Source organism: Thermobia domestica, chromosome 5 (genome assembly GCF_964235325.1).
Source record: "Thermobia domestica chromosome 5, izTheDome1.hap1.1, whole genome shotgun sequence".
Taxonomy (NCBI): Eukaryota; Metazoa; Arthropoda; class Insecta; order Zygentoma; family Lepismatidae; genus Thermobia; species Thermobia domestica.
Window position 1 is genome coordinate 309,371,585 of NC_137458.1, and position 26,562 is coordinate 309,398,146.

The 26,562-nt window shown below is 35.4% G+C and overlaps 1 protein-coding gene across 4 annotated transcripts in view; it reads right to left on the reverse strand.

Annotated features, from left to right (window-relative positions):
* LOC145686776 (netrin receptor UNC5C-like) overlaps positions 1-22,203 on the reverse strand; it is a 773,553-nt gene extending 751,350 nt beyond the window's left edge. For 3 of the 4 annotated variants that reach the window (XM_081760434.1, XM_081760431.1, XM_081760432.1), the window contains exon 1: positions 21,239-22,203. The gene's annotated coding sequence lies outside the window, so the exon portion shown is untranslated. The remainder of the gene's footprint in view (positions 1-21,238) is intronic. The other variant, XM_081760435.1, reaches the window with a different exon arrangement.
* Positions 22,204-26,562: the final 4,359 nt, after the last annotated feature.

The following is a 26,562-nucleotide window of genomic DNA, read 5'->3' on the forward strand; positions in this document are numbered from 1 at the left end:
GTACTTAAGAGGCCGCATCGCGGTGAAATTAAAATACCGAATTTTACAGTGATTATGTGATATCTTCAAATAGATAAAATATACTCGAAAAGCGGAACAAGAGCTCCCTAGACAATATTATTTTACATTTGATACCGTTATCAGAACTTACTTATCTGCTTTCGATTTCCAGCCATTTATGAAATCCGCATTTATTTTCGCGGCTGCAAACGGAAAGCTACTAAGTGACTCGTGATAACGGTACCTCATGCAAAATAATATTTGTCTAGCGCGCTCTTGTTTCACATTTCGATTATCTTTTATCTATTTGAAGCTATCACATAATTACTGTAAAATTAGTGGTATTTTAATTTCGCAGTGATTAGGCGTCTTAAAGAATCTCAATCTTTTCAAAATTTCACATTTCTAATTCAGAGAATCGTGCTATTTCTTTTCTTATACCATGATTTGGAACTTTAAAACCTATATTTGGTAAACAATATTCACTGATAAAAACATTATCTAGTATTTTGGTGCATGCATAGTTCGTCAAAAATTTTTTCTTACATTCGTAAGACTCTCCCCAAATCCCAATAATAATAATAATAATAATAATAATAATAATAATAATAATAATAATAATAATAATAATAATAATAATAATAATAATAATAATAAATAATAATAATAATAATAATAATAATAATAATAATAATAATAATAATAATAATAAATTCTGACTAACTGAACAGTGAGGCCGCCATTACCATTTTCGGTAATCAAATTTGGACATGAACTGAGTTCAGTGCACTCATAGATAGCAAAAACAGCTCAGCTTGCACATTTCTTTTAAACCCCTACCTCCCCCCCCCCAAAAAAAGAGAAAAGACAATGAGCGGCTACAAAGTGAGCTAAAGAAGTAGAGCAGCTCACCTTGACGAAGAGAAAACAAAAGACGGTTATAAAGCGAAATGCTTCCAATGAACCCTTTCCTCTTAATGTCTTCCTAACACAAAGACTTCCCTTATGAAAGTCATTTTAGTGTGACCACATAAAATGGCTGTTAAAAAAGTGCGTACCTCCTCTTTTTTTTTTTTCACTACCTATAAGGATTAACTTTTATTATTTCAAACCAGTCTTTGTTAGTTTTTTCCCCTCTCGTTTTATTTTTCATCTGAAGTAAAGAAAAGGTCTAACGACCCGATAATTTCGACACTTGTCTGATGAAAATTGGTATGAACGCATTATGATTATAGAGGCTATTGAAACCACACGTTACATGTTAGAATTCTCTCTCTAATTGAAGTAGAATTGTGCATTTCCTTTCAGAAACTTCGATGCAAGTGCTAAAACATTTTGTCACCTTTCCATAACCCTGGGAAACAGTTCTCAACTGTATATATACTATATACACACACTTGCATTCTGAATTGAATAAACGTAATTTTTTTTCTTTTCTTTCTTTCTTTTTTTTTAATTACGCACATGTTATTTTTTAAAATTTACGCACATTTTCTTTAACGTAATGTATGCAGATTTTCCGACAAGAGGGGCTGAATTTACGTGGATTTTCTCATGCTCCCTCAATTGAATTTAAGTAAATTTTTTTCTAATTCTTGAATTAGCTTTACATAGATTTACTCAGGCGAAATTAAAATATCCGTAATTTTACAGTGATTATGTGATATCTTCAAATAGATAAAAAGATAATAAAAAAAATGGAACAAGAGCTCGTTGTTAGTGAAACTATTATTATCGATACATATTAGCAAAATACGTCCATTTTTAATGTAAATTTAGCGATGGCAACAACACATCCCGTCGACACCACATCCATGCTATTTATGGCTTGTTTGGAGTGTTATTTATGAATACGGTTACGTGTGCTTGAGTACAAACCAAATCGGCTGGAGATGATTTGAACGTGGTAAGTATATTGCATGGAAGTTTTTCAGTTTACGGAACATATTGTATGGAAGTTTTTCAGTTTACGGTAAATGACATGCCAATAATAGCTTATGATTATGATGACTCCTCAGGTAAGATTCTGTAATCCAGACCCTTTGAGAGGCGAAATAGTCTGGTGAGGAACGGTTTATATTCTGAGGTTGATGCTGTGTCCTGTCCTTAACACCCACGGTATGAACTAGAGCCTTTCTATCTCAACTGTGCCCCCTTCTGGCGCTGCTGTCGATGTGTGTTTCCCGTACCTCCCTCAAAAGAGGAGGGAGAAGTTGCTGCGGCCGAGATCTTTTAATTGTTGGATGCGGAAGTGTTGCCATAATGAATTATTTCACAGACTTCCTTATTGGTAACTATTTTAAGTAGCCTACGATCTTCTCTGGTCAAGAGCAAATGACTGAATGACAAAGTGGCAACACAGCTGACGTCATTCACTCACTTCTTTCCCCTAAGCAAAGGGAGGGTTTGCTCCGTCAGAAGCTGGAGGGGGTGGGGGCCAAAGTATGTTTCACATATTTTCCGAGGGCACACCTGAGATAGACAGGCTCTAGAACGCAAAACCAAAGGCTCACTCTCAAACTGACAATAATGTCCTCATTAAATAACTTCCACTATTTCTGTATGAGTTATCCGAATCCGATGCCTATTTCTGTAATATTCACATTTTGACTGTTAAAATACGGTTATCATAACTGGGTATTGAAGAAAATAGGGAAGAAAGAGAAAGCGAGTTTTAGAATCTGTGATACCCTCGTATATTTTATAGATTCAACCCTTTCTTTTCCCTCCGTTCGTTTACATTGAGATTCAATCCTTGCCGCCCCGTGGAAGCGATCGAATCGAAATAAGAGAGTGAGAGAGAGATGGCCAAAGTGCCTATTTCGCAAACACCGAATGGATAATATGTGGGGAAAAACTGGGAGCTAGGATAACACCTGGGGTCTCCTCTTTCCAAGTGGGTGTGCGAGATTGAATAGATGTTGGGGACTGGCAGGTGAATTCCCTTGGTGACCCCTCTCGCATTTACCAACAGCGACCTGCTCTCCAATGTTGCCATACAAAAGAATTTCAAAGGGGTCACAAATCTAACTTTAAAAAAAAGGATATTTTACCCTATAGTTAATAAAACCATTAATACGGAACTTTTTACCATAACTATTCTTGAAATCAAGCACTAAAATGGGCTGAATTTTATATCGTTATTTAATTGGGTTGTAGTCTTGATCAAGTTCTATTACCTCATAATCGATTGTGTTGTAGTCTCGGTTTAAGTTCTATTTACTAATAATCGATTGTGTTGTAGTCTGGATTAAGTTCTATTTAGTAATAATCGATTGTGTTGTAGTTTAGATTAAGTTCTATTTACTAATAATCGATTGTGTTGTGGTCTGGATTAAGTTCTATTTACTAATAATCGATTGTGTTCTAGTCTGAATTAAGTTCTATTACCTCATAATCGATTGTGTTATAGTCTGGATTAAGTTCTATTTCCTAATAATCGATTGTGTTGTAGTCTGGATTAAGTTTTATTTCCTAATAATCGATTGTGTTGTAGTCCGAATTAAGTTCTATTACTTCATAATCGATTGTGTTGTAGTCTGGATTAAGTTCTATTTACTAATAATACATTGTGTTGTAGTCTGGATTAAGTTCTATTTCCTAATAATCGATTGTGTTGTAGTCTCGATTTAGTTCTATTTCCCCAGAATCGATTGCGCTGTAATCTCGATTAAATTATATACATTTTCTAATGATAAAGGGCAAATATCTGTGTGTGAATGTCAGGATAATCCTCATAATAAACTCGCTAATAGGTGTTATTATGTATTTGGCTGTTTAAGAAAGTTCTTGTATAATTTCATAAATATATTGTATAGAATTTCGAGTACTTGGTAGGCAAAGTATAATAATAATAATAATAATAATAATAATAATAATAATAATAATAATAATAATAATAATAATAATAATAATAATAATAATAATACAGTTTTAAGTTTGACGTCCCAAGATTATGCACCGAGGCTAACGGAGACGGTGGTAAGAGATGATCAGGCGCACATCCAGAAGTTTTTGTTGGGGGGGTCCAAACTTTGGAGGGGAAGGGGTACCAATAGTACAAGCGACTACGTCTACGTAGTATTGAACAGATATTATTCTGCACCCGAAGAGATGATAAATAATTTTAAAATACTTAAATCTATATTTTCAGGGGGGAAAACTTAGAACTAGATTATTTTTATAAGAGAAAGAGTGCATATGATGCTATATCAATCATTTCCCTGTTGAATAAGTACAGTTTAATTGAAAAAGTGTACAAATGTATGTTGAGTTGGAAGTTTCCTGGGAGAAGGCGTCCGAACTTGATGGACCCCCGTGGATGCGCCCCTGTAGACAAGGGCGCCGATTTCTCTGTAAATTTGGGGGAGTCCTTTCAGATGCAGAAGGCATATATATGAGGATTTTTAAGACAAATTGCATTCAAATTATGCCAAATATTGTGTATTCATAAATACAATGCGGGGGCCCACACGAGCTTTGGGGAACCCGGGCCCTCTCCAGGATCGGCGCCCTTGCCTGTAGACGATAATGGTGAAATGACGAAAAAGGAAAGAAACGGAAGAATTCAGAGAAAATCCACGCATACGGTGTTTGTCCCAACACAAAGTGCACTTAGCAGGAGTTGGGATCAAACCGAGAGTCCCATGCACCAAAGGTGGGCATTTTACCATTTTATTTATTTATTTATTTTTGTTAATCAGACTATTCACTGAGCTACTCAATCCCAACAGTACCTTTCTTATAATTTTTAATTAAGAATAAGTATAATAGGTTGAAGATTCGGGCGAAACAGTTTGTTGTCGATTCTTCAAGAGTTTTCATCCCGGCTAAATTAAAATACCGCTAATTTTACAGTAATTATGTGGTATCTTCAAATAGATAAAAGATAATCGAAATGTGGAACAAGAGCGCCCTAGACAATATTATTTTACATGAGAAACCGTTATCACGATTCATTTATCTGCTTTCGATTTCGAGCCATTTTGAAAATCGGCATTTATTTTCGCGTTTCTAAACAGCTGAAAACGGAAAGCCACTAGGTGACTTGTGATAACGGTATCTCACGCAAAATAATATTGTCTAGGGCGCTCTTGTTCCATATTTCAATTATCTTTTATCTATTTGAAGATATCACATAATTACTGTAAAATTAGCGGTATTTTAATTTCGCCGGGACGAAGACTATTTTATGTGAGTATTTCTTATAACACGACACACATCAAGCCGATAGTCTATTTGCTGCGAAATCTTTTGTAGCGTGTTCTCCAGTCAACGCCATTTTCCTTAACTGCTCGCTGCTGACCCTTAGCGGCAGAAAGTGGAAACACTGCGTGGAAACTAAACATTGAAAGTTAACCTTGCGAAGCGCAAGTTTCACAATACGGAATAAATTTCTGAAATCAGGTCCACAATTTTGACTTATCCTGTATATAGAGAGCTAGATACATAGATTCATTGAAGAAAGATTCGAATCGACTTTCTATATTTGAAACATGAGCCCCTATCGAAAATTAAACCTGAGATACTTGAGAGAGACACGGAAAATAGTGGGAAGCTGTTGCGAGGTCAACACACTGAGACAATAATAGGATCATATGATTATGTTAAAAGTAGATCTGTTGAAAACTCCACACCGAACAATAAGAATTACGTTTTAAAATCCAATAAAAACTGGCAAGAAAGTACTTCTAAATAGAAAATCGTTTACCTAATCCAAGATACGTAAATTATTTGGAAGCTAGCAACATTGTTTCAAAGAAAAAAAAGGCCTAACTCGAAAAAAAAAAAAAAATTTCTAGCGCGACCCAAAACCTGTGGTGGTTTGTACAGTCCGCTTTGGAAAAACAAGGAGGAGTCCATACTTTGAGATGACAAAACCTATGGGGGTAGTGGCCTTTTGCCAGGAAAATGGTAGATGCCCTGTAAAAGAATCAGGAAAAAAAGGACGCAAGGATTTTCCCTTTATCGCTAAAAACAACAAAGGAACCAGGTTTTGCCTCCGAGGCTTTCACTTTTTTTCCTCCTCTGCTGCAAGTGCCTAACGTATTTGCTGTCCTTTTTTGGTATTATTCTTTCCTGTACTTTTTTTTTTTTTTCGAGGCAAACTCGAGAGAAACGAACTCAGGATATAAAGTAACTTAATAAAACATGGAAAACTCTTATGTCTGACGAGGATGAAGTAAAGATCCTAAACAGCAAAAGCTGAACTTTCTAAAAAAAAATATCCCTTAAGCTGGATTTAGCTATACCAAATCCTCTCTCTGTCTGCACACTATTTTCTTATGAATTAATAACAGATTAACATTTAAAATTGAAATCTTTTAATTTAACGTCTCACAATTACGTCCTTTAGGCTAAGGGAGACGGATGATTAAGGCAAGTGAATGATAATGGAAGAATTGCCGGAATGTTGCAATGTTGATATTTCAATTTTTGATAATGGATATACACTGGAAGAAAAACGGGATGCATATGTTTACTACGGAAATCTGTACGGAACATATGTTATGCATATGCTATTTACGTACTGCCCTTTCCCGCTTAGATGTTACCAGGCCCGTATCCAGGGGGGTCTAGGAGGGCCGGCCCCCCCTAAATTTTGGCTGGCCCCCTCTAAAATTTTCACGATAGGCTGGCAAAATAACTATAATATGGTGATGAACTATAATATGGTTGGATCGGGTCCCCCCCTAACTTCAGCCGCCCCCCCCCTACATTTTTGTGCTGGCTACAGGCCTGGATGTTACATCATGCTGCTGCTGGATATCTGACATCTAACATTCTTCCGTATATTACATACGAATACGTATCTTACATACGTCGGCTATATGCTATATAAGTCCGCTGCCTATATACACTTCTTTCTTTCATATGGAAAGTACGTATCGATGGAAGACTTATACGGAAAGTATTATAAAACATACATTTTCGGTCATACGTATGTTTGATGCGGGATGTTACCAATAGTCGTCCGTTAAGTCCAAAAACTACAGGATTTACGCATTTAACCTAAGTTCCTACGTTCGCTACATATGTTTTTTTTTCTCTTTGTAGATTAGGTTTAAAAAATCCATATTTTGAATTTTGATATATCAGATAAGTTTTGATATACTGACTAATTTTTATTTATTTACTACAGATTTAAGATTTTTGATATTTTATGACATTTTAATATTATATATATAGTTAGTTAGTTAGTGTTGTCCACGTGACTAGATTTGGGACTGTCTCGTCTCGAAAAAGCCTAATAAAAGTGTTTTCAAGTCTCGAAAAGTCGCCAAATATATTGATTAAATCTCGAAATTTCGATATTTTTCGAGTTTTGATATATCGGATAAGTTTTGATAGTTTCGACATTTCGATTTTCATATATGGAATAAGTTTTCATACTTTCATATTTTGGAAAGTTTAGATACTTTCATACTTTGATAAATGGGTTAAGTTTTAATATGTGATCCATATCGCACAGAGCTGCTGCTAATGCTATTACTTCTAGCTTTCTAGACCGGAGTTCTCTAGTTCTTAATCAAGGCTGCTCTTTAGATACATCACAATGTAGGGAAAGTTCACACAGGACACCATAAATCGAACACCGAGCCATGAAAACAACAAAGAGGGGGCAAAAAGCACACTCTAAATATTCTTTTTTTTTTAAAAAATATGTTCTTTTGTTATTTTTTTTTTTACTGTAATTTTTAAAACTCCAGAAGGGTGAATGAGAGTAGGGAATTGGAAGTGAGGTCCTTTTTAATTGAATTTTCAAAGTTTTGTTTCGAGAGATGTGAGACGACCCGACCGTAACATGTATTCACCCATCCATCATCTTTTTTATTTATTTGTCCAAATAAAAAATAAAAAAAAACAGAGGCTCATGAGGTAAATGTCACATATATTCTATATAAATATAATACCTAACATATTTTCTAGCAAAACGGCAGCTCTTCCAGTGTCACTCCCCCCCCCCCCCCTCTCTCTCTCTCTGTTGGATATACGACGTCCAACCATTATTCTTTTCATTTTTTGGTGGAAAAATTTTTGACATCCATCAGAATTTGGTATTATGATTTATCACAACGTGACATGCCATACCCCGCTGTCAGAGACCATGAAAACAACAGCTATGGAGTAGGTAAATTATGCACGTGGGTATTTACAAGCGCTGTTCAACTTTTTTTTTTTTTTTAATCAACCCACGGTACACGAGGAGGGACGAGCTGGTTCTGTTTTGAAGAAATGGAACAAATTGTTCCCATCATGCTCAGCTATGCAAGGTAATAAATTAACGTATTTATAGCTTATCATTTGCACAATAGACCGCGATATATGCTAAATAGGCCCCCCGCTCCCATTGGCAGTTTATGCTATAGCTTTACATTATTTTTTTAAAGGCTGAATCATCCATGTTAACACCGTTGCCTCATAAATAATAATAATAATAATAATAATAATAATAATAATAATAATAATAATAATAATAATAATAATAATAATAATAATAATGATAATGATAATAATAATAATAATAATAATAATAATAATAATAATAATAATAATAATAATAATAATAATAATAATAATAATAATAATAATACTGCCTCGTGGCTATTTTGTTAACCCATATATGCCAAGAATATTTTTTGTCACGAAATTAAGTAATATTGTAATAGGGGTGTGTAAGAATGAGGATTTATAAAAACTTTTTTTTACATATTTGCACTACCTAACGAAAAAAAATGCCTGTAGCGAAAACGCAATAATTGACTTTCGACACACTTGTTTGATATTTTTATTGTAATAATAATAATAATAATAATAATAATAATAGTCACTAAGCTTTATTGCTACCGCTGGAGGTGTTGAAATGGTACAGTCTGTCTCGATTTTAACTAATTATTATTAAATTCTTCATGATTTTTAAATTCTAAGAAAAAAAAATCCCGATACTACCTTAAGGGACTACGTGACACACCAGTACGTCGCGACACATCGATTGAAAACCAGGATAATTAATTATGGGTGATTTTAATATTTTAAAGCCGGTAGATTTAAGTTCATTAGCCCATAGACCCGCAGAATGTATTTCGAACGCGGGCATTTCGGATGGCGCCAGGAGCACTGACAAATCCTAAAATATTTTAGAAGTCCAAGTTGGAAAGTGTAACCAGCTTAAAAAAACTCGCTGTAAAATATAAGCAAGAAAGAAGAAAAAAACAGGAATTTTATAGAAAATACTGTTGTAATGAATAAATATTTCATGTTAAACATTATAGCGTACCAGATGAAACTAGGTGAAAGCTAAGCAGGGACCTTCTAGCGTAATAAAGCAGAGGCATTACACAAATTTTCTTTTGTTATTCTCTGGATTTACGGCCATATTTTATGAGTCTAAAAATGTAACATACAGCGACAAACATTCAAGTAGAAGAGAGAGAGACGACTGGGTAGTGGATTGTATAACATAACTACAAAAGAAAACCACCTGGGTATTTAATTAGACGGTGCACATTACAACACGTCCGTGTTCATAAATTTTTACCATTGCTCTTTTATTTTTCTCTTGTATACACATACACGTTTTTTTTTTTTTTTTTTTTACATACGTCTGTGCGTTACCTACAATTATACAGTATCAACTGTATTCTGTTTTATACTCTTTTTCCCCTTCAGGTTTATTTGGAAATTCTCTTTTGTTTCTAGATTATCAAATGAAGATTATTACACTCCGTCCCATCCACTGGAAGAAACGAAAAGTCGTACTGTATATCCAGAGGGAAAGGTGAAAAATAATGTATACAGGGTGTATCAAAAGTATGGACCAAATGCATAGTCCGTTATGAGTAAAGATACGGAACAAAAGGGGGAAAAGCGTAAAGTTGTTGGAAGTGTGTGGCTTTCAATTTAAAATGCAGAGGCGGATCTAGCCTGGGGCCGGGGGGCTAGGCCCCCAGGTTTTAAGTTATTTTCTATGTATATTTTGAAAGTTTATTAAACTCATGATATATCTATCATAATCTAGATTCTGATTGCCCCCCCCCCTTCTAGATCCACCTCTGTTAAATTGGTGTAATTTTCACAATCGCACTAGCCATTTGGGATTCACATTGTTTAAGACGGCCCTTTGTTAAATGAAAAAGCAATGTTGCCAGTTCAGCAATCGGTTCCAATGGAACGTAAGTGGCACGCTAAAATAACACGCCAACAACTAACTAACTGTCTGACTTCAATTTTTTATATTGCAGTTTTTTTTAAGGCTGTGCTTTTGTGTATTATTTTATTATTTGAGTAGGCTGGGTTTCAGAGATCATCAACAGCAAAAATGCTGATTTCTCTGTAATTTGCTTTTAAAATTTTAAAATATATATACAGTATATATAAAGGATTCTTCTGTAGTTTTAACCCGTGTTTTAAATAGGAATTATCGATTATTTGTTTAGACTTCCATCGAGAGGTTTGTCAACAACAAAAAATGTGGTTCGTCTCTGTTTCATTCTCAGTTTTAGTCAGTTTTATGCGTCCCGTACTGCAGTTTTAATTGGTGGTTTGTGCATCATTTGAATATATTGCTCTCCGGGCCTCGTTGACAACGCAAAACGTAATTTTCCGGCGCGGGGACGAGACCCCCCAATATTTTGAAGTACAACATATTCAATATTTTATTCTAATTTAATTTATTTACTAACGACAGAATAACATATAAATAATAGCTTAATATTTGTATTTATTTGGAATGTAATATTTAGGCTGTGAAACAATTACAATAAGAGTTCTTGATATACCTTATGTAGTCCGTGAAGGTAAGCAGAAAAGCAACAAATGCAATCGAAGATAATAAACAGGTTAGGCTAGGTAGTACCATTTAAATCACTTTCTTTGATGTCCCCCTGTTCAAATTTTACATGTCAGAGACGCCAGTGGTTTTACGCACTGTTTTATCTATGTGTTGTGCATTATTTAAGCAGACTGCGCTCGAGGGTACCAAATTTTAAATCTACATTTTTTTAAAACAAGATTTTCCATTTTTGTTTTCGCATATTCTCCCTTCTTCGAAAATACGATAAATTAATTGGAGGTTAGAATGTCTGATTTTCTAATATTTTCTAAATGAGATATATTTTGTACCTCAATCTTCTATAACAGTCCTATAATCTGGTACTCGCGTAAGTCATTTTTCTTGGATCCATAAGAGGTTGTTTATTTGTTAGAGGTGATTTTTTTCGGACACTTTTCTCAAAAGTGACTCGTGTGATTTTGTTTGTATTACACTTAATACATACTTCAACAACAGTCCTAGAATATGTTATGGTTGTATTGTACACTAGACTCTTGCTATTCCGGCCACTCCTTGCAAAGAGGGGCGTTGAATTAGCGAAAATGCCGGATTGTTGAGAGTATCTGAAATTGAATTTAACACATATAGTACTATACTTTATTAAATATAAGGTTATGCACCGTATTTCTTCGAATATAAGACGCCATCGAATCTCAGGCGCACCTGAAATTTCACTTAATTTAAACTCATTTTTTTTTTTTAAAAAAAAAAAGCTTCGAATCTAAGGCGCAGAAATAATGTACAAATACATTCCTATTTCGATAACCATTTTCTTATCAGTAAAACGAAATGTTCATTGTTCGTGAGCGTAGGGATGCGCATGAGACAAGATTTGTGGCTGTCTCGTCTCGAAAATGTGCTGTAAAGGTGATGTCTCGACTCGAAACATATATATTTCTCTATTGGAAGAGACGTGTCTCGACTCGAATTTTGTCAGGAAAATCCTGTCTCGACTCGTCTCGTGCGCATCCCTACGTGAGCGATTACCATCTTTGTGCAGTCTGTCATTTTAGTAATTCAACCAATTTTAAGCAAATTACTTGTAACTACCAGTATTAAAGAGTGCAGTAGATTCTATGTTGTAACCTACGTGCAATGAATAAATATGTACATGGCAGTATATACATCGAATCCAAGACGCCATCGAATCGAAGGCGCATCTGAAATTTGGACGTCTAAAAGCAGACAAAAAGGTGCGCTTATATTCGAAGAAATACAGTATATTATTACAGAAATAAATTACCGAAAGCTAATACTTGAGATTGTACTTAGATTATCACTCATTATGAAAAATGTCCCAAATTTTCAGTCGAAGCAATGACGATGCTCGACGGCGGCATGCATTATCATGCAACCGCTTTACAAGCAACAATAAACAGAAGCCACAATAGTAGTTAGTGTATGTACTTTTCCGCAGCTACGGTATAAACAAATACAATTGTTAATAGACTTGCAACGTTATGGGGCAGACGCCAGATGTTGGGACCGGTTTAAGTTATTGAGAGGACGAACTACTGAGGGTCGGATTAGCAAGAGTTTACTGTATTTAAGGAAACGAAGCAAGAAAGTTTAGCAACGTTCCTATATCCTTTATTTATTTATTGAGTTAGTTTTCTTCACGTACGAAAGAAATATGAAGCTTCAAGTCTTGTCTTGCTCGACAGCTTTTAAGTTAATAACAATCTTCATTGTCCATTTAATTTTTCTGTACCAAGTATAATGTCGCAATAATCATCATAATTGGATTTTATTTGTAGTTAAATAACTTCAAACAATGGTAATTTTTGATTTCCGTCCTTAGATTGCTAAAAAAAGAAAAAAAAATCAATCGGAATGTATGTGATTAATGAAATTCATACAATCCTGTCCAAACTTTGTCTGGAGGCGGACTTCGACGAGCTTAGTACGCATATAAAATACAGGCCTTTGGTTTCCGAGTTGTAAGAACGATGGAATTTTGAGTTGGACAAAATTTCGCAAATATATCTGTGGTGTTTAGGAAAACAAGAACAAATCCAAAATCTCAATTTCTAGACACAGACGTTTAAAGATTCTTCAAAACCAATTTTGTTACTGGTTTATGCTGACAATAAAACACTGCCCTACAATATTTATACATAGGTAATTATTAAGAAGCAATATTCTACTGTCAGCGCAATCCGAAGAAATGTTTTTTTTTTCTTTCTTCCAAAAGCACATATAATTGCTATTTAGAACAAAAACATGATTGTAACAAACTGTTAAAAGTAAATTCAAAGCGATAGAACGTAGAGGCAAAAAAAAAAAAAAGTTTTCAGCGTTTTTTTTGCTTGTTTTTTTTTAAATACAGTGAAACCTCTCAATAACGGACACCATTGGGACATGAATTTTTGTCCGTTACTGAGAGGTGTCCGTTATAGAGAGGTTACAGAAATTTAATTTCTCACAACGGTAATAATGCATTAATAAACAGAAAATACATTATGTATGAGCGTAAATACGAAAAATTCAATATGAAAATACTTTATTTAGTACGTATGTGAATTACTGAGAGGGATGAAGGAGAAATTCATTTCTGTTTAATAATAATATTGCTGGGGGATGTGTTGACATATTCGTATACTGCAAAAAATAATTCGTGTATGGTAATTTTCTTAAGTACATGTCATCACCGTGTAAAAAAAATCCATTAATTCACTTGTTATCAATGAAATTGTCGGGAAAGATGGAAGGCCTAGAGGAAAAATGACGAAATTTGTTGGGGAAGGGAAGATCTTTCGCTTTTTTTTTTTTTTTTTTTTTTTTTTTGCCATATGACTGTCCCTGCATGAGTATTATTGCTTATTGAAGGTTTTCTATGATTTCCACCAGAAAGCAGTTTATTTCGGGGAGGGAAAAAAACAGGAAAAAATTTCAAGTTCAGCTTCAAGCTATTTTGTTTGATGGTTCACCAGGTCTAGATTCATGATAGATACACTTGTGGGGAAAAGACTTTTCTGTCTATTACTGTAATATATCGCAGAACCGAGAATAATTTCTGTCCGTTATGAAGAGGTTATTGAAACCTTTGGGGGTAAAAGGGACTGTCCGTATCTGAGAGTGTCCGTAAAAGGGAGGGTTTTGTTCCATAAGAGAACATATATTTTTGCCGGGACAAAAAAATCTGTCCGTATTATAGAGGTGTCCGTTATTGAGAGGTGTCCGTTAAGGGAGGTTTCACTGTATTTCAATTTTAGTGAAGAGATAACAGTATACGTTCCACTTTTGATTTCCCACTATAATACGAAAAATTAAAAAAAAAAAAAATACTGCATTCTGAAAAGAAAATCCTGAAGAAATTTAAGAATTAAAAGAAATCGGTCATTTAATAAGAAATAAAAATTAGAAACGGGTGAACGGAGTAGATTTTCTAGTTCCAACATATTGCTTACAGAGCTATTAATTTTTCAATGACAAAAGTGTTTTAGTAAAATAATAATAATAATAATAATAATAATAATAATAATAATAATAATAATAATGAGTAATTGTTCTGAAAGTGTAGCAGGGCCGCTGTGGCTCAGTGGTAGAGTGTTCACCTCTGGTGCATGGGGTCTTTGCTTCGAACCCAATCGCGCCACGTGCCTATGTTGAGTTAGGCAATTTTGGAGGAGGTATCCAGAGCCAGTGGGTCCCTCTGGCCAGTGCCATACTTACGCGTGAGGCAACATGTGCCATGGCTCAGGGCAGCAAATTCTCCCACACCAATTTCTTTTCATACTTCAGCGCTGAAAATTTATTATGTACGAAAATATGGATATAACATGGGATTTTTACATTTGGTAAAATATCCATGTAACAAGAATCTGTTTGTGTAGCAAAGTGATAATGTACATTTTAGCTATAAATTCATATGCATTATTCCTCTTCGTCCGTTATTAACACAATACTCTTTTTATCTTAATTCTAGAACTTTTTCCAGTGTCGATTAACTTCCTGAATTACCTACGTACGTTTACTTAATCCACTTAAGTAATTATTAATCACTTAAATCTTAACATTTTCTAAGCTGGTATTTATTGATATTTAGGGGTCGGCAAAACTGTTAAATACAGGGTGTAACAAAAAGGTACGGCAAAATTTCAGGGGTGGATTCCTTATAGGTAAACAAGCAAAAAAGTTCATATGACCATTTGTTGAGTAATGCATCGTTACAGAGTTACAGCTATTGAACCACTTGACGGTGTAAAATAGTCACATATTGATCGCTCCTTAATGTGACTCAATCTAAACCTCAATAACTGAGCCCTTATTAAGGTAGAAAGATAATTTTGGTATCTATGTATTCCTGAAGAACGAGGCTTTCCGCCGATATGTATTTTATGTATGTGGGGGTATACGGTGGACGGGGGAGGGTATGTGTTTTTTGTTTTTTGCCATCAGTCTTTTGGCGATGACATTCCTTCCCCTTTAGGGGTACACTCATAAAATGCGTATCGGCAGAAAGCTTCATTCTTCAGGAATACATTGCTACCAAAATTATGTTCCTAGCTTCATTAGGGATTCATTTAGTGAGGTTTAAATTAAGTCACAGACCAGAATGTGACTATTTCACACCGTGAGGTGGCTCAATGGTCGTAACTCTGTAACGATGTATTTCCCGACAAATGGTCATATGAACTTTTCTTTGCTTGTCTACCCATAAACAATCTATCCCTCAAATTTTGTCGTACCTTTTCGTTACATCCAGTACAGTCCTCATGAAATAAACCTTTTAGATTTTCTTTTCTTTTTTTTTTTTCAGTTTACCGTGCCAGGAATATGCTCCAAGGGTAAGAGAGACTACGATAATCAGATGAACGTTAATGATACAATAAAGAAAATGGAAGGAAACGAGGAACCCCGATAAAACCTACGCGTACAGTGTTTGTCCATCATAAACCCACTTGGCGGAAGCCTGGGATTGAACCCCAACGCACCGGAAGAATTTAGTTCATATCATGTTACTTTTTAATTAGATTCACATCGTCCAATGGTAATTTTTATATAGATGAACGTATCACTAGAATCGAAAGCTACAATTTATACATAGAAAAGTATATATATAAAATATATGTATGTATGTGCGTCAATTTATCCTAATGTGTACATTCGTACATCAATCTATATCCTGATTGATTGGCGTATTTTTTAATGAGAATGCAAGCGGCTACTCAATTTCTCCTTGTTTACATTACTGTATAATGATAAACAAATATCAACACTCAACTTTTTTTTCTTTCTTTCTTTAAGGGAAATTCTTTCAAGCCACCACCAGTAAGTTTTGGAAATGTGCGAACTGAGCATATTAGCAAGCAATTGCAGATATTGGCACACTTTGAAATCAGAATTCCATTACGGTTACCATACGCAGGGTTGCCCACAAGGGGGGGCTATGACGCAAACTGCGTCATTGAAATATTTGGGGGGGTTAAAATCTATATAAATATGTTTGATGACGGGGGGTAAAATTAATCGAAAAGAAGATTTTTTTCATGGAAGAACACCTACGGATAGACAATTCGGGGGGTGCGTCATAGACATAAGGGGGGGCACCACTGCCATACGACACATTACAAAGAAAGACATTTTTAGATTTCGTTAAGATTAATATTACTCGACAAATCTCTTAATGGTATAACAAGAGAATATAACTTATACAATCAAATTTTTACAAAGGCGAATACGGAAATATTGAATATGGTATTTCCATCGAGTTTATTGCTTGATTTATTATATTTCCCTCAAATTGATGTATACAGTAAAGCCCCAATTTTCCGCAGAATTGGAGTTTTTAGGATTTAGGATTTAGATTTCTGGGCTTTCGGCATCTATGGTCATTTAGCCCGTCACGTTTGAGAGATGACGTTTCTCGACGAGCACACTATCCGGGGAAAGGGAAGGAAGGAAGCGGCCTGGGGAACTTATATGTTAGGTACCACCCCGGGATTTTTCTGGTGTGAATTAGGAAAACCTCATTCAGAATGGTTGGCTTGAAAAATATTTTTACACTTTTTCGACCGAGTGCCTCCACCAGAAATCGAACCTGGGACTATCCGCAGAATTGTGTGGCAATGGCACCGCGGATAACCAGAAAAAAAGGCTAAAAATTAGGTGCAAACAGGAACAAAATATCTCGGGCATACAAATTATGTTTTATTGTACAGAAAACATAATAAAACGTGTACTATTGCTGGAAATATTGATTTGAAATTCATTTTTATGTTTTAGAACATACAGTACTTATTTGCATACTGAGTGTCAGTCCGCAGCGACTACTTATGAAAAATAGTTGAGTGCGACTATAGCAGGATTACTTTTATTTTTTTCGCAGCTCTTGCGGATAATCGGCCCTATGCCAATTTTGATTTTTTTAAATACATGAGTGGTACAATGGCGAAACTTAGGTTCTTATTACATTAATTTCCAGAGAGAATTCCTTGGAGAGAGAAAACGTCCCTAGCAACGACATTCCATTGTTAGCGTGTAGCGTAAAAGTTAACGACAATGTGGTTGGTTAATTTTCTGTATATGAATTAATTGCATTGCAACCAGTTTTAAACTTTATTTCCAGGATTTTAAGGCCATTGATTATACTATAACCGACGATCCTAGAGTCTTCATCCCGGCGAAATTAAAATACCGCTAATTTTACAGTAATTATGTGATATCTTCAAATAGATAAAAGATAATCGAAATATGGAACAAGAGCGCCCTAGACAATATTATTTTACATGAGAAACCGTTGTCATGACTCACTTATCTGCTTTCGATTTCGAGATATTTTGAAAATCGGCATTTATTTTCGCGTTTCTAAACACTGAAAACGGAAAGCCACTAGGTGACTTGTGATAACGTTACCTCACGCATAATAATATTGTCTAGGGCGCTCTTGTTCCATAATTCAAGTATCTTTTATCTATTTGAAGATATCACATAATTACTATAAAATTAGTATTTTACAGTACTGTATTTTAATTTCGCCGGAATGAAGACTCTTAATAACAATGTTGTTGGTTAATTTTGTATACTTGAATTAAAAGCATTGCAACCAGTTTTAAACTTTATTTTCAGGATTTTAAGGTCATTGATTATGTTATAATCGCCGATTCTCCTTTAAAGACAGTACTACAAGATTACTAAGAAAATACAACGACTGAGTTTATGTAAGCGAGTTCCAGCGGAAAGTACTGTAAAACAAAAAATAGCAAATAACGTTTTGCGCTTATCGCTATGAAGATAGTTTGTGAAAACATGTCCAAAAATTTATGTGACTCAAATTAACACTGAACAAGAAGACAAGTGGATCACTTTCTTTGAAATGCGTATCCTAGAGAGAAGCTAGAAATTTTCCACAAACCAATTCTCCCCGTGCGAAGAAAGGTCATTTAGTCTTGTTCAAACATATTTCCGTATATTGAAGCAAGTTGTTCATACCCCTATAAGTAAGAAGATATTTTCCTATTTCCCTGAAATCTCGCTCAGACCCGATTTAGAGCCGGAAAACAAGGCCATATCCGCGTGGTAACACAAACAAAATTTGATTATTACAGTAAAACTCCGATTATCTGAAGTACAGTAATCCTGATGCATTAATTTTAAAAACTCACTGAAATACAAACTCGTATGTATTTGTTCGTTCAAAACATAATTTTCTTGAAATTCGTACTTCAACGAACTTAACTGAAATTTTCTTATTGAGAAATTAAATCTTTTGACTTTTAATTTTGAGAAAACCCACGCACACAGCGTTTGTTCACCACAAAATCCACTTGTCGCGAGCTGGGATCAAACCAGAGACCCCACGCACCAGAAGTGAACACTCTACCACTGAGCCACCGTGGCCCCAATTTTCTTAGTTTTAAAATTGTTTATATAAAAAATTATTTTTAATAGCTATACATTGGACTTACTTTTCTTATTAAACAAGAGAGATTGAGATTCTCACCATGTAACTTCTTTTCATGATGTCCCCCTTATTTTCAGTTTTCTGTAGTTGGGTTGATTTTGAATTTAACGTCCGTTTCAGCAGTGAGGCTATATGAGATGGGACCTACTGATTAACGTGAAATCTGAACCACATGAGTTCCCGCCGGGGATCGAACCCGGGTCTCCCACACCAAAGGCGCGTACGCTAACAGCTTAACCATGAACCAGCTCTTTGGATTTCTGCATATCTGGATTGCATTCAGAACTCAATAATTCAGATAATAATTCCATTTTCACTGTACTATTATTGTTGATTTCAAATAGCTCGCTTTTCGGCCTTCTGAAAGGGAAAACAATACTTTGTATAAAATCTGTAGAAATCAAGAATTGAACACTTTTTTAAGTAAAAGCTCACGAATTATGCAAAAGAAAACTGAAACGTTATACTTTCGGTGTATAATTATGCCTTTAATCCACTACAAAATTAAAGATGAAGGCAAGTCGTTAAAGCAAGAAAAAAAAAAAAAAAAAAAAAAAAACACTGCTTGTTAGAGCAGCAAACAGCTAAAAACGTTGAGGTAGAATTTACATAAAGCTTGTGTTACGATCTTATTCTGAATATTTCAAAACCGATCTTTTATCTCAAAAAGATTATCTTTTTTTTTTTTTTTTCAAAGTAAAAATTCACAAAGGCTTTGTTGTTACTTATATCTGTGCGCTTTTTCTTCTAAGCTGATGTTGTATGTGTGAACACAACGTTATATGAACAAGTCAACACAACGGGCGGTCGATATTATTTTGTTTACCAAAGCATGGGTTTTGTGCACGTGGATCAAGCTCGGCAGTTCTCTCAACGCTCGTGTGGGACTCTCGTCGTCGTAGTAGTAAAGCCTGCTGCTTGCTTGCCCACACAGAAAACAGATCCTCTCTTACATTAGCTCACACACGCGCATCATATCACATCGCTCCGGATTGCGTGAACATTGTGTGGATTTTATTTCAAAAGTACATTTTATATATAAAATTGTCTTTCATGCTCATGAACATGAAAAAACCGTTTGTGGAATAAAATTATAATTTAGGTCTTTTTTTTTTTTTTTTTTTTTTTAAAAAAAAAAAGGAAGATGCATCATGACATTTTATACTTGCAAATCGGTAAACAAAGTTATCGTGCTATGTTTCTCTTGCCCTCCAAGAGTTTGGATGGAAATTTCTATTAATGTCGCCGCTCTAAAGCGCGTGAATGGGTTATTCTATCCACCCGGCACCTTATGTCTTTAAAATGATTGGATTTATACTTTAAAATAGTTTGATTTTAATTGCCTTAATTTTCTGAGACCTTTTGTAAGTTCACTGTATTTTCAATTTAAAATCGTTTCTACATATAATGTACTCTAAAGTGCTTGATAAAAAATGAAATGTTGTCTACATAATCGGGAACGGACTCCTGTCCACGAATAGCAAACGCGAACTATCACTTGTTTACCCAGGGTTAAACTTTTAAAATATATATATATATATATGTCAACATCTACTAGATATTTGATAATATTGAATGAATATTTATGAAATGTTGACTTACTATAGTTGGTTAGTTTTAAGTTTAGCCAGTGGCGGCTCAAGCCCGGGTCCCCAGTTATTGGGGTGACAAAAAATATTGATGCTAATGTTTATATATTTGTGAAAGTTTATAGTAAACTCACGATAAAGCTACCATAGTCAGGGTTCTGACTAACTCCCCCAGTTTTTATCTTTTAAAACCGCCACTGACTTAAGCGTCACTTTTCAGCAATGAGCTTTGTGACGCGTGGATCTACTCTGTGAGATAAAATTCGAACCACCGTAATGCGTTTAGTGCCCTCTCAATGGGAATCGAACCCTGAGGACACGTGTACCGAAGTGCATGCGCTAGCCACACGACCAGCGCGGAGATTTTTCAGTTTAGTTCAATAATCTTGGGAAATATCTCAATACAGCCTCAACAATTGTTCCATAAGTATTTTACACAAATAACAGCTGATCATTTTAATTTCTACCAGCTCTAAACATTCAATCTTACTGGTCAAGATGTTTACATGTCAATATTATTGTAATTCTGTAACTTCACAATACGGCATACAAAACTAGCTGAAAGCGCTCTTACACATAAAAAGACAACATGAACAAAAATGTTCTAATTTTATGTGGAAACTTTCATGATTCAACAGCTCGCTGAATTTGTTCAAAATAAAGCGAAAAATTATATGATATTATAGCTCAAATTCGAAAGTGATTGTAGGAGACATCTACAGTGCAACAAAACTGTTGTATAAACAAACATAGAAAGCGTGGCGTGATAAAGCGTGGAGTTATCAAACCGGCTTCAGCTACAAGAACAATATTGTAACAGAAGCAATCATATCTTCCGTAACCAATGTTAAAACTTCGAAATCTACAAGCACAGAAAAGCAGGTAATACAGAAATAAATAAAAGTAACTTACCAGAGAAAATATTAAAATTTCTAAAGATTCTAACACAAATTTTCTGTTTTTTTTTTCTTTCTTTTTAAACTTCACAATTACTAACACATCACAGACTATGATATTGTTTAAATTTCAACAGATGGTAACTAACGCACGAAATCGAAACAATCTTTTCGAAATTTTAGTCCATGTATGCACACCAGCCACAGAAAAGAAATTTGTATCAGTAAACAAACAAGGTTTGTTTGTCGTTTTGCACAAAAACTGCACACAAATGTATCAATTTTCACTTCACTATAAGAAGACACTCACAAATATTAATTGTCAGTTTGTATTTACATAATAAATAAGCGGTTTCAACACTACAGACAAGTTTCTGTTTGAATCAATTAATAATTTGTGTATTTCACTAACAATTTCTTTGATGAATTATGTTTTAGAATCCGATGTGAAAGAACTATAACACTTGAGGTCGTAACTACGCTTTCCTTTTATTTTTTGTTTCGATTGTGGAGAGATTCACGACAGAACACGTCACACTTAAAAGGAGAAAAATTCACATGAACATGCGTGCGTCATAAAATTGTCAAACGCACTCGTTTATTATCAGTCTCATTTTATTTTTACCGCACTTCGATGTGATACACGCATGCAAGGTTTTTTTCTTATATCTATAAACGTATATGTATAATACATTTACATCGTTTGGTGTTTATGTGTGAGAAAAATCTTTTCTCCGAAAAAATGAGCCCGCAACTTCAAGCCAATTTGGCGGGGATAGACTGTAATGTTCTTCGCGCGAAGAGCGACCGTTCCCGTCCGTCCGTACACGGCTCGTACACGACAGCAACTGATTTCCACGCGCTGGAAGCTTCAACTACACCTTCGTTCCTTTTCCTTTCCTTCCTTCCCGATCGCTTAGCCAGCGCAAACGAGCGAGCGAGCGTCTGCAACGCGATGCGAGGCAATGCGATCCAACTCGTTTGGGTTTTGGGTCTGTCTGCACGACTCCGGCCGGCACGAACTGACGGAGGGATAGAGGGGGGATGCACTCTTACGATAAAAAAAAAGAAAAAAAGTTTGAGGGGTGAAGGAAGAAGGACGGACTTGGAAACCGAGGAGGGCACGAGGGGCGCTTACGAACAGAAGAAGATCGAAAAAGGAACATTGAGAAGAAAAGATACACTTCTTTACCATCCACGTTGCCATGTTTATCGTTTACCAACAAACATGTTGCCGGGAGCAAAAAATGGTTTTTGACTCTTCTCTCTATAAAGTAAATCTATTTTGGGTTTCTAGATTTACTACATTTGCTATCATTTTAAGAAGCAAAAACAAGGTCTATGGTGCTTAAGTGGTAAACTTTGGACATGAAGTTCGAACCTTGACCACATCATTAGATTTTTCTATCGGTTCATATAAATTGGTGCTTTTTGGGATTGTTCTATGCCATCTCATTTCATCATTCGGACTTCTGGCACGATGACTGAGTGGTAGAGCGTTTACATCTCGTGCGTGAGGTCCCTGATTGGATCCCCGTCCAAGTAAGTTTGTGGTGGACAACATCGTGTTCGTAGGTTTTCTCGCTGAACTTCTGTTTCCTCCCACTTTCTCATTCCACCAAATCTCCCACCATCATTCACTTGCCTTAATCATCTGTCTCCCTTAGCCTAAAGGACATAATCGTGGGACGTTAAACTCAAAGATTTCATTTTTTCCATTAGGACTTCTAAACAGTGGAATTGCTAGCAGTTTAGCACATAGTCATCCTGATCTTAGGTCCTGGGTTCGACCTTCTAGAGGGGCAATGTGGCTTGTATTAAGTTATAGTAAAGATCTCGTACACACTTCCTGCTGCAAACTGACTTAATATTAAACTAGCTTCATGATCAATCAACTGCTTTATCAAAATTTGCAATAATTTAATTTTCACTTGAAAACTACAGGAGAATAAGTTGAATGTTCGAAGAAGCAAACAATGAGAAGAATTTCTTACCATGCGGAGCCGCAGTACTGTTGCTTACGAGACGAGACGAGACGAGAAACAAAGTATTCTTGTCTCGTCTCGTAGAAGTTTTGTCTTTATTTTCAAAAAAGCTTTTCTCGTCTTTTCTCATTTCGTAAATTTTTGTCCTCATTTGCTTCTTAATTTCATCTTGAAGTTATCAAAAACCTTCTGCGTCACAAGAGGTAGATGAATGGTGTGATATAACAACAATATTTAAACCATAGTGATTACTAGCAGAATGCTCGTTCTTCGCACGGGGAGAATACGTTTTATTTTGGGCATAAATGGGTTAATTCGGGTTTAAACGGCACTGTTCGTCTCAGCGTCCTCCGATAACTATGGATTCGACACTATTGATCATTTTCGGTCATTTAAAAAATTTTCCCCTCCCTTAATCTGTGGAACTGAATTTGGGTTTAAACGGCATCGGAAGTGGCACTGTTCATCTTAACGAACCCAAAAACTATGGATTTGATACAAATATCAGTCATTATCGATTATTTTTAGGGATGTGCACTAGTCGAGACATGTCTCGAATCCAGGATTCCGAAATGTCTCGGATTTTAAGGAACAGTCCCTTATTTTATGATTTTGTCCCGCTTTCCGGGGAACTTCGGTATGGGACGGCAAAAGTCCCGTATTTTGACCAAATGACAAATTTACCTCAGACAACGACTTTAAAGCCCGCAATTTTTAATAAGTCGTCATAAGTGTGGGCAGTAAATGGCAAATGCTATTGCAGAAAAGTTCTGAGTTGCCAAATTTATTTAAGGTCGTCTGCTATTTCCTAAGCATCTCACCGTCAAATTCATTTCTGGAAAGAGTTTTCTCGCATATGAATTTGAAATGGAGTAACACAAGAAATTGTTCTGCCCAGTTGATGAGAGCTGAATTTATAATAGCAATCAACTCTGACTTTAAGTTGCAATGAGTTTTCCGACAGCTTGAACTAAAATTCAAACTTGAAGATTAAAAGTGCAAGTATGATTTTTTTTGAAGAAAGTTTAAGTAACCTAAATCCAATGTTTTAAAAGTAACATTTTTCTAATTTTTCTTATAATAACTCTTTGCATTAGTTCATACTTTTTCTATTTTTTTTTCGACTAAATGATTACTCTTTTTATATCATGCCTAGATCATTTTCTACTACTAGATCATGTTTATCGAAACCTTTCCCGTAATACATAAAACTCATCAACCCGTCCCTTATTTTGACTATTTTTATTTGGCAACCCTGCTCGAATCTCGACTCAATTCGACTTGAATTCGAGTCGAGACACACTTTGTAAAATTCGACTCGAAATTTCTCGACTCGAAAGTTTCCATTTTAACCCTTTCAAGATCGGTGTGGCATATAATCACAGAGCCGTCCGTTTTAGTGTGATACATTGATGCAATATTGGGACGGAAGGGAGAAATGTGGTTTATAAGGCTCATTTGCATTCAATTTGTTAAATAAGTCATTTTAAAATACCCAATCATAGGCTTCGTTGAGTTTTAGAAAGTTCATTTTTCGTTTCTGAAGAAAGAGGTGACATAAACATACAGTAGAGTTGCCCACGAAATGAGAATTGACGAGAAATAACTTTTTTTCTTCTTTTCTCTCGCATTTAATAAATATTTATTACTGGAGTTTTGTTGTGTAACAATTTGCGTTATCTTGCGTTGATAAAAGTTCTTCACTGTATTCTACAATGACTTTATCAATTTACAGTTTTTACTATGCGTCATATAACACCAAAAGAGTGTTTGAAAATCTGAGACTTGGATGAACAAGTGTGGTTCGAGAAATTTCTCCCCTCATCTCGAATTTAAACGTATACTTCCAGTTTCGATTATTGTCTTGTTTTCGAGAAATTTCTTCAAATTTGAACACCGCAATTCTTCTGCAATTAGGTAAGGAATAGGAAAATAGTTTTTTTAAAGTATACATACTAGGAAAGGCAGAAAGGAAGTAGAAAAAGGGGAAACAGAAGCGGAAAAAGACACTTTGTTATCTTTAACGTAAGGCGATTTTTATGGAACACCCTGTATATAAAGCTGATGATATTGACAAGAGAATCTGAACAAATCTAAACAATAAATGGATTAGAAGAAAAAGAAGAAGGGAAACAGATAAAGATAAAATGAAAGAAAAAAAAGGAAGGTAAAAGGTAGACTTGAAAAACAAACAAACGCCGCACGCTGAGCGGAACAAGTTCGCCCTGTTTCTTCCCTCCCCTGCATTGTCTCCCGTGGCGCTGCCTTTGATGAAGAGCCGTGATAAGGGAGACCTCTAGCGGAGATCTCAGAACGCAAAAAAATACACCGAAACCTCTATCTGCTCCAATGAAGAGTGAATTTCTTCTCTTTACTGAGTTACTAAGATGTATTCTCTTTCTTGATAAGGTATACCTGACTCCAAGTCATGGACAGATGTCAATAAATCTTCCTATAATCGCGCTCTCCTACTTCTTAGATCAGCCGAGTATATTTTAATACACCATAACACAGTTAACTTAGGAGTAGATCGTTCTCGGATACTAACATACTACAAAAAGACGACTACAAAGTTTGTATTTTACTAAAAATTATTTTTATACAGGGTTATTCAAAAAGAAAGAACAGATTACAAACATTTATTTCTTCCAAACTACAAAAGATAGAAACATGATTCGAAAGTTACTTGATTAAGAAAAGTTTACAATTTAAACAGCCCGGATAGAAGTAACAATCACGGCCGCATTGGCGCTGTTGTTTGTTGTTGTTTGTCTGTAGTGAAATGACGGCGTCACCACAGGAGAAGTCTTTTTGTGTGCTGCAATTGGCAAAACTTGAGTCCATTGTTGCAGTTCAGCGAGCATTTCGCCGTCAATTTAATAAACAACCTTAGCATCACAAGCAAATTTACGAGTGGCATCGAAAATTCGTAGAAGATGGTTGCATTTGCAAAGGGAAAAGCACGGGACGTCCACGCACATCGAACGACAATGTCGAGCGTATTCGTACACTTTACGAACGGAACTGAAAGAAATCCACATCACGAGCAAGCAAAGAACTTAACATTCCTCAACCAACGCTACAGCAAGTTCTAAAACATCGTCTGCACATGAAGCCATACAAACTGCAGTTATTGCAAGCATTGCATCCTGACGACCACAACAAAAGGTACGAATTTTGCATTAGCATGTTAGATGATATGGAAGAAGACAATTTTGTAAGATCTCACTCCGTGTGATTTTTATCTATGGGGTTACGTAAAAGACCGTGTTTTTATCCCTCCTAACGTAGGCCTGACACTCTTGAAGGTCTATGACATCGAATTGTTGAAGCTGTGAATTCGACAACTAGAGAC